This window comes from Solanum lycopersicum, chromosome 3, assembly GCF_036512215.1.
Source record: "Solanum lycopersicum chromosome 3, SLM_r2.1".
NCBI lineage: Eukaryota > Viridiplantae > Streptophyta > Magnoliopsida > Solanales > Solanaceae > Solanum > Solanum lycopersicum.
Window position 1 is genome coordinate 52,597,206 of NC_090802.1, and position 6,799 is coordinate 52,604,004.

Consider the following 6,799-nt stretch of genomic DNA (forward strand, 5'->3'; position numbering starts at 1 on the left):
CAAGTAAAAAAATATAGGTTCGAGTTTATACACATACCGAGAAAGATTTAAATTTATGCTCAGAAGTTGCGAAACATTACAATATCACAATTTTTACTAGGCCAACAACTCAAATCATCTTTTTATGAAAAGGTTAGCTTATTATCATCAAAATGTTATCTTTTACTTGAGCATTGAATATATTTACTTAAAACAAAATAAGAGCAAGGAAATCAGCAATTCTTTGTCTGGCATATGGAATCAGATTTTTTGAAATGTTATCTAATCAAAGACTCCCACTCTAATAATGCTCTCATTTTGACCCTTAAAAAATAACTAATTTTATGCAGAAACTTTAAATTCAAATTCCTCAATTTTTAATTAACTTGTAAGTTAGTGGTTGGTGTTAAAAGGCAAACATGTGTTTGTTGTGGAGTGGCATGTCCATGTGTCGAGAGTTAATAATGTACCTACCTGAATTATTATCAGTTTTGAATTTCCTTTGATCTTGTATTCATTCACTCTCAACAATTCATTCTAATTGTAACAAAAAAAAATATGGAATTCTTATCTGTTTTGGTGGGGAAAGTCACAGACTGCTTGATGCAGCCAGTGGAGCGAAGGATTGGGTATTTATTTAACTACAAGAGAAACATCGCATCTATGGGAAAAGAATGTGAGACGCTGAAGAACATCAAAAGTGAGGTGCAGGATAAAGCGGAAGTTGCCCGGAAACTTACAATGCATTTCACTCAATGACGAGGTTTGGTTAACTAGTGTTGATACCACTATTGCACAAGTGGATGATTTAATGGGAGGTAGAGCTGAGGTTGCTGTTCAAACTTGCAGTCATGTTACTCCCTCCAAAGGAGAGCTAAGAAAATCACAGAGGAATTAACTAAACTTCAAAATAGTCCGATAATCTCCTTTGATCGTCCAATTTAAAGTGAGGCTATACATAGTAATAATAGTGAGGAGTTGGCCTCCAGAAAATTGAAAGAGGAAGAGGTCATGGAAGTTTTGAAAGATGAAGGGGTCACTATGATTGGAATATGTGGTCTGGGTGATGTTGGTAAAACAATACTCGCTGAGAAAATCAGACTAAAGGTGAAACAACAAGGGTTGTTCAAAGATGTTGTCATGGTAACTATCAGTCAACAACCAGACTTGAAAAAACTTCAGGGTGAGATCGCAGAAGAATTCAAGCTGAAATTACAAGGGGATAATTTGTGGAGTCGTGGAGATCGGCTGCGTACAAGATTAATGGATCAGAAAAGCCCCAACCTTATAATATTGGATGATGTTTGGGAGGATCTTCATGATCTAGACAAATTTGGAATTTCCAGTGATGGAAACCACAACCATCGGTGCAAAGTGAAATTGACGACGCGTTTCAGAAATGTTTGTGAAGGAATGGAAACTAACAAGATCATGGAAGTTGGAATATTATCCGAAGAGGAAGCATGGAGCCGTTTCAAAGAGAAAGTCGGTGATTTTGGCAACGATACTTCTCCAATTGACATATCAAAAGAGGTTACCAAAGAATGCAAGGGGTTGCCGCTTGCAATAATTATAGGTGTAGGAGCACTTAAGCGTAAAACCAAGCCCTCGTGGGAGAATGCCCTTAGACAATTACGTCGTGCAAAAGTAAGAAATATCCCCGGAGTGCACGAAAAGGTGTATGAATCTCTGAAGCTAAGCTATGATCACTTGGGAGAAAATGAAGCAAAGTGCCTCTTTTTGGTTTGTTTTTTGTTCCAGGAAGACAACAACATTTGGATTGAAGAATTGCTTAAGTATGGAATGGGGCTTCGCATCTTTTCGGGAATTGAAAATATAGAAGATGCAAAAAATAGGTATGTCTTCTGTTAGAAATATTGAAAGATGGTTTCCTATTATCCCAAGGTTTAGACAATAATCACGTGACAATGCATGATGTGGTCTGTGATGTGGCTATAAGTATTGCATCTGAGGGAGATCATAACTTTATGGTAAGTCACGATGTTAACTCGGAAGAGCTTCCAAGTAGAACTTCTTATGAGCATTTCAGTCACATGTCAATTGTCGCAAATAAATTTGATGAGCACCCTAGACCAATAATTTACCCAAAACTGAAGCTTTTAATGTTGAAACTCCATTCAAACTACGGGATGATTTTTTTGGTGAAATGAGTAACCTCAATGTCTTGAGCCTGAAGGGACACAGATTTGAGGAGTCCATTCTGCATTTTTCAGCATTTATTCAGAGATTGTCAGGTCTGAAGACGCAGTGTCTGAGTAATTTAAGGTTATATGACATATCCTTTATTGGAGAACTTGCCGAATTAGAAATTTTCAGCATAAGAGATTGTCAATTAGATGAGCTGCCAGAGGAGATAGGAAAACTCACCAAGCTAATTAAGTTAGAGTTTTGAAATTATAAAAAAAAAACTTAAAAGGATTTCAGGAGGGGTCTTATCAAAACTAGCTCAATTGGAGGAACTACATTTGGTGAGGGTAAAAGATTTGAGGGATGTGATCTATAGTAACCTTGAACTTCTCTCCATTTGACACGGTACACTCTTATACGGGGTCACAAAGAGATCATGCCATTCATACGTGATTATGACAAGAATATTTCTTTAGAGGTCATAAAGACTGCCCCTTTAGGTGATTGGATCTGCCACAGGTTGAAGGAGAGAGAATATGTAAATTCAAAGGGAAAGGGCTTTAATAATGTGTTGACTGAGTTGCAGCTGAATGAATTTCAGATCGTGAAATGTCTCTACTTCTTATAGTGTGATTTAGTGATACATTTATTGAAGACAACACATGAAGTAATCAAGTTTCCCAATTTATATCACTTGGAGCTTCAATCTCTAGAAAACCTGACTCACATTTGCAGTGACAATAATGTTGAGCACATTGAGTTCCCTCTGTTACAAACAATGTGATTATGTGTACTACCTGAGCTCCAAAATTTCAGGCCTACATCCAACAACTCAAATCCTCTTTTTGATGCAAAGGTTTGTTTCTTATCACCAAAATGTTTACCTTTTACTTGAGCATTAAACATATTTACTTAAACAAAGACTAATGCTTTGATATATCCTTTTTGTCTAACAAGTGAAAAAATAGTTTTAAAATTGTTATTTAAGAAATTCATATAAGACTATATTTGATGTAATTTTTGTGACTCTTTTTATTCAACGGTTAATTTAAGTTTTGAATATTTCTCTTATAGATCTATTAACTTATCATTATTTAAGTTTCATATTTTTAGTGTGAAAATAAATAGATATAAAAAAAGAAGAAAACAGTAAGAATAAATTTCAAGACTATTGTTTTGGCAGCTATATTGTAATTTATTTTTTTAAAAAAGGTCGATAATGCCTTAAATTACCTGAAATGATAAAAAATTATCTCAATTTATAGTTTAGTTCAAAAATGTTCTTTTTGTTGGTAGTTTGTTATAGAAATGTTCCTCTTGTTACTAACTGAGTCAAAAATATATTTTTCAATTTAAACATATTACTTCTTTTCTTCTTAAATGAATATCTTATTCCTATTAAAAGATATTACTTTTAAGTACTCTATTCTTGTTTTCTTTATTTTAAAATTACTTTAACTAATAAAAATGTACCTTTAAACGGATTGTATATGTTATATATATAAGATCATTAGTAAATCAAGCATTAATTTTTATTTTAATATTTATAATAAAATAAGAAATATTATTAGTGTTATTTTTTCCCCAATTGAAGTAGGATAAACATTTGCTAATAAAAAAATATCATTAGGAAGAGAATGTGTTCAAAAAGAAAATAAATTATATATTTATTTGAAAATGACATTTTTTGCCTTATTAAGTAATAATAATGGCATTTTAGACCATTTTTCATTTATTTTTTATATTTGCAGAAAGACTACGATAAATTTTATAAGAAGATAAGTGAAAAATTATTCATTGAATTAAGGGAAAATAAGCAAATATACTGCTCAACTTTGTGATTTTGAGCAAATATACCTCTTGCTTATAAAGTTGATGCATATATATCTCTACCGTCTAATATATGGTGCATAGTTTTATTTTTCATTAATAAATTTATATTTATTTAATTAAAAAACATATAATTGTGATTTTTTAATTTCAAAAATGTCATGTGGCTTTCAAAAACTATCTCACACTTTTTTTTTAACCCCTCTAGACCAACCCAAATGGAAAAAAAACTACTACTCTTTTTTTTTATACTCTACTACTTAACAAGCATGAAGAAAAAAGAGCTAGAGAAAATTAGGTATTCTATGATCATCGTAGAGTTTATAGTATTCTCTATAATGATATTACAAATGAAGATACTTAAGTAATGAAAGAAAATGTAAGATTGAGTTATTAGCCTCAAACTTCAATTTATATATGTATGAACTAAAAAAGATAGTTTGTCCGTCAAAAGTAACTTGAGGTATTTTCTTCTAATCTTCTTCTCCAACTATATATGTCCAAAAACACTTGATAGTTCATCAATTCTTATTGGATTTATCGGATCTTGTTAAAGTTGTTGACACTGTCATATGATTTTGCTATGCTAGTCACATTGATAGGTGCCTTGGAACAAATTCCTCAGACACCTTACCGTCCCAACTGTGTTGCCTTCCATGTGCCTTCTTTTTTATTTTGTTGCTTCCACTTCTTTGTTGCCTTGGTGAGAGATCCCCTTCCTTGGCCACCTTATCAAAGCACACGTCCAACATCTCTTCTTCATCATCCCCATCAGACATGTCTGTTCCCAAGTCACCATCATAAGCTGCAGTTGGACTAATTCCTGAAACTATAATTTCTGGATCATGACTCTTAGCCAATACTCCAATATCTTTGGTGTTCATGGCCAAACCTTTTTAAAGCTATTATCAACTGTCATTACCATAGATGGTTTTGCCTTACTTGTAGGCACAAATTCGGGTGCTTGAGGGCTTAACTTACTCATAGAAGGCGAAGTAATGTTTTCCTCTTCCTCAACTAAATCTGCCTATTTAGAAGCACTCATTTCCTTTTGTTGTTTCTTTAAAAACATTCAAACTGTTTTTAGCTTCCTCTGGATTCGAAACATCCATGATAGATGTATTTGGACTGATTTATTTACCAGCTATCTCCTCTGTAACAATGAACTCATTTTCATGTGTCAAAACAACTTAGTTGATCAACATGCTCTCTATTCTTGTTCAAATCTCGAGGAACAAGATCCGAATTGTTAACGTTTTTGTCAAACTGTGCAGAATTTTGTGTGCTGAAGTACATCAGTAACAGGTTGGGATTTGCCTAAAGTACTCCCAAATTCAGTAGATAATTCATGTTTACCATGTATCCTTTCTTGCTGCCCAACATTCTTCTCTCGCAACACGTCGAATTGAGTACATTCAATTACGATGTTGCTTCTATCAAGCTCAACCTTTGTACAATTGTATTGCTGCAAAATCTGATTGCTTGAGGACTTAGAAACACCATTTCTTTATGTGAGACCAAAGTCCGTTCATTATTGGAGTTCCCTGCAATGGAGTTTTCTTGTTTAGACGTAACTACATTAGGCGAACCCAACATTTCATCTTTCCCAACACCCCGCCTAGCAGCCTCAATCGATTTGCCTTTGTTCTCTAGATTCTCTTCATTATTAGAGTTAAAAGTTGTAGCTTCTTCAAAACTATTTGCAACAGCTCAGCATCCCTAACAACCCCCAAATTATTTCGAGAATCTCTTCCTTCACCAGAATTATCATCAAGGACCACCTGTCCCTGTTCTTCTTTGTTGCTTTTGCTCTGAAATTTAGCATTTATAAGGTCCCTTGCATCACCTTGATATTGCTCCACATCCATACCTTAATCCTTTGCATCATTCTGATTTTCTGCATCGACCTTGCCGAGAAACACACAACAACTTTTTCATCATGCCCTTATCGCTTACAGTGTATACAATAGTTTGGGAGATTATCATCTTGAATAATGCTCAATAACTTTGCCTGAATCTTTGTCCACGAAGAATAACGTTAGTTTTTTGGATGCTTATTTAGTAGATCTAGAATAACCTTTAACTCTAGGCCTGGTACGTTCTTGAGTGGCTTTATCTACAGGAACTGGTTTCCCAACGACTGAAACAATTGATAAAAGTAAATTTTTGGCAAAAAGATTTGGTGGCAAATCTGGAAAAGATATCCATGTCAATGGTTTCGATGTTTATTCCTTAGGATTGAACCATATAGTCCAAAGAAACGTTCTAAACAGAAACTCTTCACCATAGAATTTGATATAACCAGAGTTTCTCGACAAAACTTGAACGAAATCTTCATATAAATCAAACCTAATCAAGAGATGACGAAACTCAAGTTCTTTACTATCGATTTTCTTTAGACGAACTTTGCGCAATTCATTTAGTTCTGGTTTTCCGTAAGAAAATTTTGAGAATAACGGATTGATGTAGTCCTTCCTCTATGCTGAATTCATTAACTTCATCCATGGTGAATTCGATGGTTGGAATTCCATGAATGAACTTAATTGGCTTCAACTCCGTTTTGGATATATTCCTGGTGGCTTGAAGTTGTGCAACGTATGTCGGTTTATGTGTTGAATCAGTAGTATTTTGAATATGTTATGGTTGTGTTTTGTCCCCAGCAGGAGGCTGGGACACAGCTAGAGCAGCCATAAGACTGCCGCCCTCAAATCTCCATGAGAGAGAGGAGAAAAGCATGGGTTTAGGGTTTACTGAAGTAATCTGTTTATCTCACTCAATCGTAATTTGTGTTTTTGTTGAACTGATCGCTCGTGTGCAACATGATAATAATTAATTAAACGAA

At 34.1% G+C, this 6,799-nt stretch overlaps 1 pseudogene; it reads left to right on the top strand.

Moving 5' to 3' along the window:
- The first annotated feature begins 441 nt into the window (after positions 1-441).
- On the top strand, positions 442-3,067 carry LOC109119741 (probable disease resistance protein At4g27220; annotated as a pseudogene).
- The last annotated feature ends 3,732 nt before the right edge of the window (positions 3,068-6,799 follow it).